Here is a 14,421-nt window from a genome sequence, read left to right on the forward strand (position 1 = left end):
TGCACCTGGTCGCCTCCTTCTTCACATGACCATTGCTACGCTTCAAACCAGACCCATTGCTAACACAAACCTGCTCACTCGCCATGGCTGAGACCACAATTACAGTATATTATGAAATCTGAATGACAGAAATATGTAATCACACTTGTCAATATTGTTGTTGTTACCTATTGAATAAATTTTTAACCCAAGAAATCAAAGATTCAATTTCTGGGTGTCAATTTCATTATCGTACATCCCACTTGAATGATCAGCTCATCAATAGTAATTAGAACAGAACCACACACATCAATATTGTTGTTATTACCATAGACTAATTTTTGAATCTAAGAAATCAAAGATTTGGTTTTTTTTTATCCATGAGAATTGGGAATTAAATCTAGCTTTTTGAAAGTCAGCGAATCACAAATCACCCACCGTTATAACAGGGGACTGAGTATTCATCCACGAGTATGTCAAGGATCTATAGAAGCAAAGTAATTGAAATTTTGTTCTTAGATTTTGTAAAAGAAATCCTCTGTTCTCTTTCCAAATGTTTCATTTCTGTGACCAGTTTGCATATTTCTAGAGGATGGCGATGTACAAATTTTGTTGACAAATTTTGAGACCATTCAAAAGGACAAGTATGTCTGGAAAGGAGAGCTTCTGTAACGTTTGTGCAATGGTTTGTGATTAATTTAAAAGAAGAATTGAAAGGCTTATCTCAACATTGTTTCTTTTACTCGGCACTAGTAAAATTTATTCTCAGATTTAAAAATGAGTCTCAAGATAAATGTGAATAGTAAAAGGCCCTAGCACTTCCCACAAATAGTGTCACAAGATCGTGTAAATTGGAATGATGAATTTTCATCTTTCAAATTTTCAAATTCTTTGCTATAGGATGCATCTGAGCCATGTTGCGGGCCTCTTGCTAAAACTGAATATCTATACTTACAAAATTGAACCTTCCAGCCCAATGTAAATAAGAGGGAAAAATATTCTGCTCTGTTAGTGGAGTCAGTATCAGGAGATTCAGCACCATATTTAAAACAGAACATATGACTTGAATTAAATAAAGGAGAGAGCTTTGGAGTTCAAGAATGAGATGGAAAAGAATGGTTGTCACCCCGATGTTCGGACCTTCAACATTTTTTTTGGATATTTTGTGATCTAGGTCAAATTGAAAGAGCTCTGAGCATCTTGAAGGACATGGGAGCTGGACCCTGTCTTCCTAATCTAGATACTTACAACATTCTCTTGAGTGCTCTGTGTGCTACACGAAAGTCAGATAGTCTACTGGAAGCTGGAAAGCTGGTGCAGGAAATGGTACGAAAGGGTTTTTCCCCAGTGAACTGATTTTAATAAAATCTTGAGTCTGTGCCGGGTGTTAAATTGTTAATGGATAGGAGACGGGTTTATTATTCTCAAGCTATATATGAAAATGTATAATCTGCATTTGACATAATGTTTTACGAATGCAAATTTTGCAGCTGTGGTCCATTTAAACCAAATTACAAATATTAGTGGACACTGTATGACATTTGCATCCACAACTTAAATCAAATAATGTTTTAGGAATGCAACCAAATTACAAATATTAGTGGGCACTAGTATAGCATTTGCATCCACAACATAAATCAGAAAGCAAAGTCTGGATGGCAGCCTTGTAATGAGCTACTTATTCTACCAACCAATTAACCGAGTCAATCATATGTTCCAGTTCATATATATCTGTCCAGGTGGTCGAATAGGTGGCTCTTGGAGGCCCAGGCCGACTTGTTCCCATGGAGGGGGCTGACTTGGCAATTTTTGGTGGACTTTGACTCAATAAAATTCAAAATTCATTTTCTTACAAATGTCCAAATGGGACATGACTCAATAATTTCTTTTTGACTCTATATGCATGAAGAACATTCTTTGACCAAAAATAAATATAATAATGAATATAATAAGTATAACAATGATTGTTTTACATTACATTATGAAGACTGACACTAGTTACATTTTTCAATAAAGTGTGCTGTCCACTCTCATCAATTACAAGAAAGGGTCCTTTCCTGATGATAATTCAGTCATGGCCGAAACTCTCCTTTGTCCTCTTTATCCTTTGCTCTGCCATATTCTCGAAATTCAGGCCCAGACCAAAACAAACAGAAATCCTGAGATACACAGAATTTTCAGACCTTCAGTAGGAAATTATGAAGGCATGTGATGTACTGTCTCTTCCAGGCTCCCAAGGAGTTTCCAGTTTGTGGTGTTGATGATCCACATGAAAGCCCATTCATGGCAGCCACTCTTTGTCCCATGTAACTTCAAATTCCCACTCTCAGTCATTAAGGATTGAGTTGGTATTATCAAGGGCCAACATACCTAGTTCAAGGGGCCAAACATATTAATCAAAATTAAATGAGGCCTTGGAGTTGAACCCCATGTTTCCATATCCCTAAGTGGATTTACTGTTCCTGTCCTCGATATGATTTATTTTTATGAGCCAAAACTTGGCATCAATTTTTATAAAGCCTGAAAGTGATGGACACTTTCAGCAGCAAACAACAGAAATGAAAAACAAGAGTATTAATCTTTAATGCCAGCAACATCAGTTTCAACATTAAATGATAGAAACTCCAGCAGTTTTAGTAGATTTGTTAGCAGATTCTATAACGCTAACAACAGAAGAAAAACCAAGAGTAGCTACTAGTAGCAACCGACAAATGCTCCAAAACCTCTGCTCATATTGTCTAAAACTTTCCTGAGAAGGTATGAATGCCAATTCAGTGTGAAGTCCAGGCAGTTTGCAGGCTACTCTTGTCTCAGAGTGTCTCATCCACACTACCTGCAATAACACTCTTAACAAAAAATCCCTACTCTAATGTCTAAGAGCCATTTTATGGCTAGTGATCCCAATTTTCTTAAGAAAATATGAGTTACAACTCAACTCTTGATGAGTGACACTTACGGGTGGGAGTTACTAAACACTACATACAGGTGGAGTTAGAAAAGAACTCTTGAGTGGGGGACATAATTTTGAGGATGGATGATAATGACCATTAATGTCAGCATGTATTAGTAACTCGTTATGCTAAAAAAAAAAAAAAAAAAAGGTCCATAGACAGTCTATGCTAATCCTAGGCATGCATTTAATGTTGCATCTAGTTACAGTCCATGTATGGGCATCATATTACTGGTTAACAAAAATTACAACAAAAATAAGTGTGCTGTGCCTCGAAACTGACTCTCAAAAATTGAAATACTGCAAGATTTCTTAAGGATTAAGATATCCTCTTCATCATTTCCTCCTATTACCATAAACAGTGCAATTTTGGATTTTTAGGTCGCTTGAGAGTTGACAAGGAGGTATTGAATTCAGGCATATGAAAAGGCTCCTCCACCTTCCTATGATCCTCAGTCTGAAGCATACATTGCTGTCCCAACCAGTGTTGCGAATAAGGTTGCTGGTTTGTCTGATATTTTCACAATTATTCAGGTCTATGTTTATTCTTATTGATATCTTCTGATAATTGCAAATATTTTCCTTGATATTTTTGAGAAGTTTCTTTCTGGTTCATCGGTAATATATTTCCCGAAATGATATTTTCAACAATCCAACACACCCTGCTTAAAGAGCTCACTGACAACTCTATTGAACTAACTTCTTACACGTGGAAAAGAAATATCTTCAAACTCTGGTGCCACTGCCAATATCTGATCAAGGAGGGGCTTCAGAGATGTTTTGTAGATTGAAGAATCCATGGACCCATTCTATCATGAGATTGGAGTCCCCAAACACCTGCAATCTGGATAAGACCTTTTTCCACAGCTACCTTCAGCAGATTTAGAAGTGCATGAAGCTCTGCCCAATTATTTGTTTCACTGCTTGATGTTTAAAGGTGAATTAGTATCTTTCATTGAGATACAGAATTCCTGCTCCACGAGGGCTAGGTTCCCTTGGCTGGTTCCATTGAATAATTCCCAGCTTTGGATTTGTCAATTACAGGAGGTTTGATTTCTTTTGTGCCTTCTGCATCAGATCATGTACATCCTCACAAATATACTTGATTTTTTAAACATTTCCAGGGGGGTGCAACATTTATCCTGAAATGAATGTCATATCTTGTGATCTAGATTGACCAAGAGACAATGCAGGGAAGAGCTTTATGATTCACCAATATTGAGTTTTCCCTCCATCTTTTGGAGCTTCCACCAAGGAAAGGCCTTCCCATTTACCTATCCCCCTTGTTAGAGAAAAAAACTTTCTTCAATGGCTCCTTTGTAAATGGGCAGTCCATCAATAAATGATTGATGTTCAGTTCATCTTTTCTACATAACATAAGAGGACCTGGTCCTTGCCAGGATCTCTTTTGAAGTACCTCCCAAGTAGATATTGCTATTTAGAGCCAGCCACATCAGTGATCTAAATGTTATTGGAGCCTTGATTTTACATAAGAGGCCTTTATGTCATTTGCTCATATGTAGAAAAAAAAATGTTTCCTAAAATGCATATATTATAGCAAATGGCACACTTGATGTCATATGATTCAGAATATGTGAATAACCACCAAACTTTTAGAACATAAGCATTCTTATTAACATAAATAGGGGACAAATATTTTGTTCTTCTCATCTTTCATCCATTTTCATTCTTCTCATCTTTCATCCATTTTCACTGAGTTGAAGTTGAATATTCACTATCCATGTATGAAATGCTTGAAATTGCTACAGAATTTTGATTTCGGTTGCTTGAAGAGCTAAATTTGACATTGGGAAAATCTAAATTATTGCATTGATATAACTGTCTTGATGTCATCATGTTAAATTGTATCGCTACAAGAGGAAATCGTGGAGCCTCACTAAGGTCAGAGGAACCACATAAATTAACAGTATCCATATTTCTTCTGGTTATCACATAAGCCCCAATTTCTGCCAGCAGACATATTGGGCACCCATTCACATTAGCTGAAACTAGCAAAGGTGATTGTTGGTTTACAAGACTTGAATCAAAGGATATCAGTGGGTAGCAATTCTGTAGAGAGTCAGGATTGGGTGCCAAATCTTTTCTAGCATCAGCATTTGGTGGCTCATGTCACTTGATACCTCTGCATGCACAGAAACACTAAACCACTTGATCAGAGGCGTGGAAAGAACCTGCAGTTACAAAGAAGCAGTAAAACGGAAACTGTTAGAAAAAAAAAAAAATTAACAACAGACATGTAAACATGTATCAAGAACAAAATGACAATTCCACACTAAATTGATCTCGGTTATAAATCCTATAATATCATTGTATCGAGGTAGGATTACAGCTAGGTTATCAACCTGCATAAACGCCAGTGTATCATGTTGCAGCTTGAGAAAATTGGGAAAAGAAAATGAGTGACACGCAGACCCTACATAAATAATTTTCATATATGCATAATTATTAGATCATATTGACAAAGAAACTTCATAAAACAATATAGAACAGTAGCTATAATAACAGAAAAATAGGAATCAGGCCCCTATAATGTTGTTGCTTTGTGACGGGTACCCTCTCATTCCAATTCTGCATGTCCTTATCCACTAATCTAGGAAGTTCATTATCACCAAGTGAAGTGAAAAATTGCACAAAACAAAATCTGCAAATGCTCTTTCTGGAGGAAGATCCTTGAATCCCTTGTTTTCTTCGTTGACTTGCATCTGCAAACAAACTGCAAGCACAGCTGACCCCGTGCAGGATAGAACTCCTGAAAGAAAAGCATTGAAGGGAAATGATCCAACTATTGCCATGTAGACAACCTGCACAACTGCCGTGAGAACTACATAGACCACATACAGATCGATGATCTTCAACTTGGTAGGAGTTGCAGAGTATGCAGATCGAAGGGCTGCAACGAGAACTTGTGCATCCTTAGCTGTTGAGGTTCCCATTTAACATATAATGCAAGTTTTCAATTCTAATGCATTTCAAAGTACATATGATGGTACATACTACAGAACAATATGGATTTTGGACATAATAAATCGATTTGAATTAGAATTGTCAAGTCAACCTAACTCATGTTTGACTTGGGAGTTTGAGTCCTCATTGCAACTCAAATTGATAAGTTTGACTTAGGATCGTAACATTATATTAACATGGACAGAAATTATGGTATGACGTCTGAATTTCAAGCAATAACGTTTTATTTCCTCCTCAACCTGAACTTAGTTGTTGTTTCCTTGAATGGGGCTGCTGCTTTTAAGTTTCCTTAAACTTCTGTTTATATTCTTCCATTGTATCTATAAAGATGGCATATTACCAAGATTTCTGTTTAGCTTGTGGTGCGTTACTTTGAGATATTATTTATCATATTGATTTCTCTATTTTATTATGATATTGGTATCACGTAACTCGCACAATTGTTGAGTCTAAGCGTTTACAGTCACGTTCTTGAAACTGGAAAAGTGTGACAGAGCACACTGATTTATTGGCTTCGTTTACTGTGTTGTCACTGGCATGGCGGTAGTAAGATGCCTTCAAACAAAACTTGGCATACACTTGTCTTATTGGCGTGATATTGCCGGATGAGCGTAGATTCCGTTTAATATGCACAAAAAAACCTTATGAGGTTGCGACATTGTTTGTGAATTCACCACTTCGAGGACTACAGAGTGAAGATCAATGATATTCATGTATAATCGGTTTTTAAGTTTGGGATGAAATTTTGGTTTTATATGGTTTAGAATGCTACTTTGAATGTAGGAAATGATTTAATATTAGGAAAATAAATTAAAATATGACAATGAATAAAATATCTTTTTACTAAATTTTAAATAAAATTGATCCGAAACTACATGTAGAAAAATTCAAACATATAACATTTAAGCTAAAGTTATATATTATATTATATAAATGAATAATGGAAAGTGTATATATATATATCTTATTTACCAAGCCACAAATTAGTTGTACTAGTCATTTATGATGACTGACTTAATCTAGTGAACAAAAAAAATAAAAAAAAATAATGGTAAGTTATACATAATATGTTTCAAAATGGATCATTGGCTAATTTGTGTGGAGTTAGATTTGAAGATTTTACCTTTCGATTCAAGAGTTTTTGGCTTCAAGATTCATAATTCATGTCGAAAGTTAAAATTTGATGGGAGGAAATAAATGTCCAAAGTACGAATCAGATGCATATTTTCCAGCTTAAATTGAAGAAACTCAAACTAAAAGTTAAGGAGTGGAATCATAAAGAGTTGGGCCACATATTGACATATGAGTAAGTTTTGCAAGCTTGTATGCAACAAGTGCAATAATAGATCATAGTGAAACGACATTTGGAGGCCCTAATCATGGAAGAGGGGAAACTGATTGGTAAAATTGAGTAGACTAGGAAGCAAGAGGAAATTCTATAGAGGAAAATGTCATGGGTGTAATGGCTGAAAGGGGAGTGTAACACATATTCTTTCAACAAGGCAATGATGAAAGGGGAGTGTAACACATATTCTTTCAACAAGGCAATGATTAAGCATCGACATCACATTACGATTTTCTCCCTCTCCATTCAGGATAGACAACAACATGGAAAATGGAGTAGTCTCTTATTTCCATGACATACTTATAGAGAAATTATCCAATAGACGAGATGACATCCACCACATTACTACAGACATTCATCATCTTGTTCACTAATATCAAAATAATTCCTTGATGAGGGAAATCTTGTTTGCTAAGGTCGAAGATGTTGTTATGTCAATGCCTCAAAACAAAGCTCTAGGTCTATATGCTTTTGCATTAGACTTCTTCCAAGCCTGTTGGTTGTTCATTGGAGTTGAAGTGCACACCTTAGTTGAAGAATCTATATGTTCTCAATAGATATTGTCCTGTCTCAATGCTACTTTTATCACATTAACACCTAAATATGGTAAAGGAAGTGATCTTTAGCTTTATTCCATTCATTTAGAGGACATTTCTCTCAATTTACACAAAAAAATAAAGTATGAAAATCATGTTGGAAATAGTTTCTGAGGTTTTGAGTCGTTTATTTCCAAGATTAACTAAATGGGTTTGGAAGATGAAAAACCATCAAATTGGAAGAGTGGGACTTTTATACTCACTAAGGTTTTAAAGAAATTATATGCATAAAACTTATACTAACACCTTCTAGTGAAATTGATAGTGCACTAATCTGTTGCTTGCCATTATTTTGGTTTGGTACCACCTTATAGGATATCTGGGTTCAAATGCTATTTCCCATGATAGATCGTTGAATCTATTTCAACTCTAATTGTTATTGAAGGGTTCCACAAGGATGTCACGTGAGCATTTATGATGCCCCTTTTAACGTAGATAGCCACCTATGTTAAGATTCTATTTTGCAGTTCCATGTTGTTGTTTATGAACATTATACACATTTGGTTGGACACGTGAAAATCAATTGATGGATTTGGTATTGATGATGGAAATGTTGGATGTATGACCAGATGTGTGACTTACTTGGTTACAATTTATCTAATGCATGACTTGTCAGAGTTATTGTTGCATTGTATAGGCTTATATAGATATGATTTATCTAATCAATGACTTAGTGAAATTATGATCTATCTGATGTAAGATTTATTCCAGTATGAACAACAAAAATTGACACGTGGACACTGGGATTAACAAACATGATGTTTAAGATCATGTATCTATATCCATTTTGTGGTTGTATATATGCATGGATGAGAACTAAACTACAGGTTAGAAAGAACCATATGATAACCAAGATCTACTATTCCATTGAGGAAGGTCGAGACGACCAATGAGGAAAGGTACGATGTACATTGTTCTATTACATTTGGTATCCACTTGATGTGCACTCTTATGACATGAGTAAAATGCAAATGACAGGTGGCAAGATGACCTGACTGGATTATTCGATGACAAGTCCAACCAGCTCTGTAGTGTGCTCCGTGCTCTGAAGGAGGGGTGGAGGTGTTTCCCACCGTGTATCCTCCGAAACCTGGAATCGTGGGGAGGACAGCTGAACGCTCCCCCTAGACATGTGATGACGATTGCCAGATGCCTGCTGGGGAAAGTTCGGTCGAGGTATTCGACGCTTCCGCCATGTCGGTTTTATCAGTGGTTAGTATGGCCGTTGCCACTGATAGAGCAGCAGAGGATGGATAGGGTGGGAACGAAAGTAGGCTAGGGTGGATAGGAAGCTATAGATCAGTTGGAGACTCTTGATGGGAAGTAATGCCATTATCTGACTCATCGAATTTTAATGCTATAACTCTTTCTGGTTGCTATGCTTTCAAACTCCTTGTATCTTTTCATTCTAACTTCGGAACGAAGTTTTCTGAAGGAGGGGTGTGTGTAATGCCCCACTTAAATCTTATCCTACAAATTGTGTTAATATTTACATTATCTGAAAATATTGAGGAATATTGGTCTAAAATAAATTTATGATTCCATTATTCAAATTCCCCACTTACCTTCTCAATTTGAATATTGTGTAGGATATGGTCTCCTTCCATTAATTCAAAATATATTTATTCATTCACACACCCCAATGTACCCTCACATTTAATAAGGAGAAGACAAAGTCCTCTCCATCTTATCATCAATATATATTTATTCATTTCACATTCCCCAATGTACCCTCACATTTACTAAGGAGGAGACATGGTCCTCCCCATGTAATTACACTTCACATTCCCAAATGTACTTCCCCATTAAATTCTCAATTTTAAATTCATATCACAATTCCAAATGTACTCTAGCTTGGAAGAGAAGTCAACCACTTCACATTCCCAAATGTACTTCCCCATTAAATTCTCAATTTTAAATTCATATCACAATTCCAAATGTACTCTAGCTTGGAAGAGAAGTCAACCACTTCACATTCCCAAATGTACTTCCCCATTAAATTCTCAATTTTAAATTCATATCACAATTCCAAATGTACTCTAGCTTGGAAGAGAAGTCAACCAAGGATGGGTGAGAGTTAATGACATTTAATGAGAGGTGGTTGAGGAAAGAGGGTATAAAAGGGAAGGGGGAAGGAAGAAGAGGGGGGGTTGGAGTTTTGCTTAGGATTGTGGGGGTTGGTTGTGATTGTTTGGCCTTGTTGTGATTTTGGGAGACCTTGGAAACCTTTGGAGGTTTCTTGGGTTTGAGAGGAGAAAAGTATCATTACCTAGTTTTGCACATTCTTTTGAGGACACACTATATCTGGTTGGACTTGGGCACGGAGGGCTAGGGAACCTGTGGAGGTTTTCTGGGCTAGGAATTTATTTCCTAGTTGGCTGGGAGGTAAATCCGGTTGGGTCGTCCAGAAGGAGCGTGCAGCAGGAGCTATCAGACAAAGGTATCGTCATCAACCGCCAGAACAGGTATTTTTCCATGGACTACTCTTGTTAAGTTGATATCAATGGAATGCTCACCTTAATTTATGTTGCTTATGATAAAATGATAAAATGTTAAATGTTTAAAGCTATGTGAAAAGGTGAGCAAGCTCCTTTGTTATTTATAAAAAAAAAAAAAAATAGATATGTTAGTGCATAACGAAATAAAGGCTCTAATAATAGGATTCGGGTTCTTACAGAGTGCTCCACGAAAACTCTAAGTGTCCAAGAGTATGAGAGAGAGAATAGAGAGAGAGATCCAAGACTGAACTGACAAAAGTTTGTGTATTGATCCTCATAAGCCTTTTTATTAATGAGGCCTCTATTTTCTTCATTTTCCATTATTTTCCTTCATTTTCCTCCTCACATGCAACCTCTGACCTTTCACCTCCCTTTTCTCTTAATTTCCATTATTTTCATGAATAAAATGCCAATAAATGCCACTTTGCTTTTCCAAAGCCTTAACCATTGCCTTTGCCAATTTCCTTAGCCATTAATTAATCACAAGTGATCCCCATCACTATGTTTTTTCCCAACATTCAGCTTGGAATGCGTGTCCCATGACCAAGATGATATTTTAACATTATTAATTTTTACATGGATTTTTTACCAAGGCTATTACAAAACCCTTCCCTTTGGGGGAACACCGTCCTCAGTGTTCAATGACACCTACAACCACAAAACTGCTGTAAACAAAACATACTGCCCATGGAGCTTTATAACTTAGCTCGTTGTAGTATTTACAATGATCAACCTGGTAAGAAGCAAACCAACATGACAACATGAAAACCATAATGACATGACGCCCATACTGCTTATTGGAGATTTATAACATAGCTCATGGCGGTATTTACATCCACATACATATGTACATATACCAAAACATTTTTCAACCAACGCATAAAGGAGGATACTTAGCCCGCATCTAATCCGTCATCTCCCATTGGCTTCATCAAGCCCAAAGTGCTTCCACTGCACTTTAACCCACTTGATTGCTCGATTCCGGAGCATGAGCATCTTTCTCTGCAAAGTGCGCTGAGGTTCCTGCTGGAATTCTCCTTATGGCTCCACCTACAATATAGACCAGTCAATCACATGATCAACATATTTAACATACTTCTTAAGCAATGACACATGGAGAACTTCATGGACTTTCACTATTGGGGGTAGTGCAAGTCGATAGGCTACTGGCCCAATCCTCTCAAGAAACTTGAAAGGTCCACAAAATTGGGGTGCTAGCTTGGCACACGATCTAATCTGTAAGGAGCTCTTCTTTGACTTGATGTGCAAGTACACCTGCTCCCCAACCTAAAACTTCTTAAACAACTTGTTCCGATCTACATAACTCTTCTACCTATCCTACGTTTCTTTCAGATTCTTCTTTATTACCTGCATTTCCTATTCCATTTCCGCCAACATGTCTGGTCCAATCAACACCCTGTTAACTGGATCAATCCAATTGATGGGAGTATTACAACTCCGCCCATACAATACCTAAAACGGACTCATCCTCAAAGATTCTCGATAGCCATTGTTGTAAGAAAACTCTATGAGTGGAAGGTACTCTTCCCACTTTCATTGTTGGTGTATCATATATTTAATATCTCATTGACCCTCTCTGCCTGTCCATCTATTTGCGGATTATAGGATGTACTGAAGGCCAACTCTATACCCAATCTTGCAAACAACTCCTTCCAAAAATTGGAAGTGAACTTCACATCCTTGTCTGACACAATCTTCTGTGGAACACAATGCAATTTGACCACATCTCTGATGAAGACCTATGCTACATCATTTGTTGAGTATGTAGACTTCACTGGAATGAAGTGTGCAACCTTTGTCAACCTATCCACCACAACCATGATGGAATCATGTTGCCTAGATGTCCTCGGTAAACCTGTGATAAAGTCCATGGAAATGACCTTCCATTTCCACTCTGGAATTGGAATCAATTGTAGTAGTCCACTTGGATGCTTACACTCTGCCTTCACCTTCTAACAATCCAAGCACATAGCCATGAACTCTGCCACGTCTCTCTTCAAATTTGGCCAATATCAAAACTTCTTCACTACTGTTAGTGTCTTCTGATAGCCTGGCTGACCTGAATATGGTTTCACATGAAACTCCCTCAAGATCACCTTCTTGAGCTCATTGTTGTCTGGCACATATATCTTGTCTCTAAACTTGACCAGTCCATTTGCTGCGAAAAAATAGTCCACATCATGTGCACCTACACCTGTACCACTACATGTACATGTACTTGTACTCTACTGCAATCTGTGCATAAGCTCCATATACCTGACTTCCTGCTGACTTGCCTGCAAGATCTTATCCTATAGATCTGTCCCATATGAGCTCATACATGTTATATGATTCACCTGTACCTGCCTGCTAAGAGCATCTACAACCCTGTTCTCCTTACCTTCAATATACTTGATCTCAAAGCTGAACTCATTGATCGTGGCCAACCATCTAGCTTACCTGGTATTCAGATTTAGTTGGTCAAATAGATACGGCAATCCACTATGATCACTCAACAATACAAACCGTCTTCCCAGAAGATAGTACCTCCACATCTTCAATGCATGAATGATCGTTGCCAACTCAAGATCATGTGTCAAATAGTTCTTCTCGTGCTCATTAAGTTTCTATGGCTCATAGCACACTACCTATCCTTCATGTATAAGGACTCCACCAATCTATCTCTTACAAGCATATGTACATACCAAAAAATCTTTGTCCGGATCTGTGATCTTTAACACTCGAGCATGTGTCAACAAGTGCTATAACTGCTTAAAAATAGTTGCACATTCCTCAGTCCATTCAAACCTCTTTCCTTTCCTTTCCAATGATGTGATAGGATAAGCAATTTGCGAGAAGTTCCTAATGAATCTCTTGTTATTCCTTGCTAACCCCATGAAGGATCTCACCTCATCCACGTTCCTAGGAGTTGCCCACTCCATGACAGCTCTTACCTTTTATGGGTCCACTATTATGCCTTCCTCGGAAACCACATGTCCCAAGTAATGTACCTTAGTTTGAAAGAAACTGCACTTGCTGAGCTTAACATAATACTGATGCTCTCTCAACAATCTCAATACTACTGGTAAGTGTTTGTCATGCTCTTCATTTTTAGAATATAACAATATATCATCAATGAACACAATAACAAACTTGTCCAAATAAGGATGCAACACACTATTCATCGAGCACATAAAAGTAGTTGGAGCATTATTCAAACTAAATGGAGCTACAACAAACTCATAATGTTTGTACCTGGTTTGGAAAACTGACTTGTGAATGCCATCTTCTTTAATGTGTACCTGATGATATCAGGATCTCAAGTCAATCTTCAAGAACATTGTTGCTCCCTTCAACTGATCGAACATGTCATTGATCCTCGACAACGAATACCTGTTCTTGATGGTCACTTTGTTCAACTGCCTGTAATCAATGCACAACCTGAGAGTACCATCCTTCTTCTTCACAAATTGTACCAATGCGCCCCATGGTGATACACTTAGCATAATGTATCCCTTGTCCAACATTTCCTTCAACTGCAGCTTCATATCTACCAACTCTAGAATGCTCATCCTGTAAGGTTCCTAAGATGTTGGTGTTGCCCCTGGTACCAACTTAATAGAAAAGTCTACTTCCCTGCATGGTCGCAACTTTGAAATCTCTGTGGGAAATACACCCTAAAATTGTAGTAGAATTGGGTACCTTATCAAAACATTTGCATCCTCAATTTCCTTACCTTTGTCACTAGAAATATGAACTGCAAATAACACACACCCTTTTTTGCAACTACACTTGGCCTCAATATTCATCTAGGCACTCAATAGCCTTGTCATAACAATCCACCTTGGTCCTATGAATATATAACCAATCCATGCCAACCAACATACTATATGATCCCAATGGAAATACATTCAAATGTGTTGAGGTAGACATACCATTCAAATCAAATGCACAAGCTCTTACCCAATAATGAACTCGCTTCTTTGTACCTGTAGCCAACTACACTGACCAAGACTCTACATGTACTTCTTTATTCAAATCACACTTATCCACCAGGTCAGGATTAAC

General features: G+C 37.3%; 1 pseudogene; it reads right to left on the reverse strand.

Annotated features, from left to right (window-relative positions):
- Nucleotides 1-5,323: 5,323 nt before the first annotated feature.
- LOC149239662 (dolichyl-diphosphooligosaccharide--protein glycosyltransferase subunit DAD1 pseudogene) lies at nucleotides 5,324-5,883 on the reverse strand (annotated as a pseudogene).
- Nucleotides 5,884-14,421: the final 8,538 nt, after the last annotated feature.

The sequence above is a fragment of the Pinus tabuliformis genome, chromosome 8, assembly GCF_031772625.1.
Source record: "Pinus tabuliformis cultivar Carrire ecotype Pingquan chromosome 8, CPIR1, whole genome shotgun sequence".
NCBI lineage: Eukaryota > Viridiplantae > Streptophyta > Pinopsida > Pinales > Pinaceae > Pinus > Pinus tabuliformis.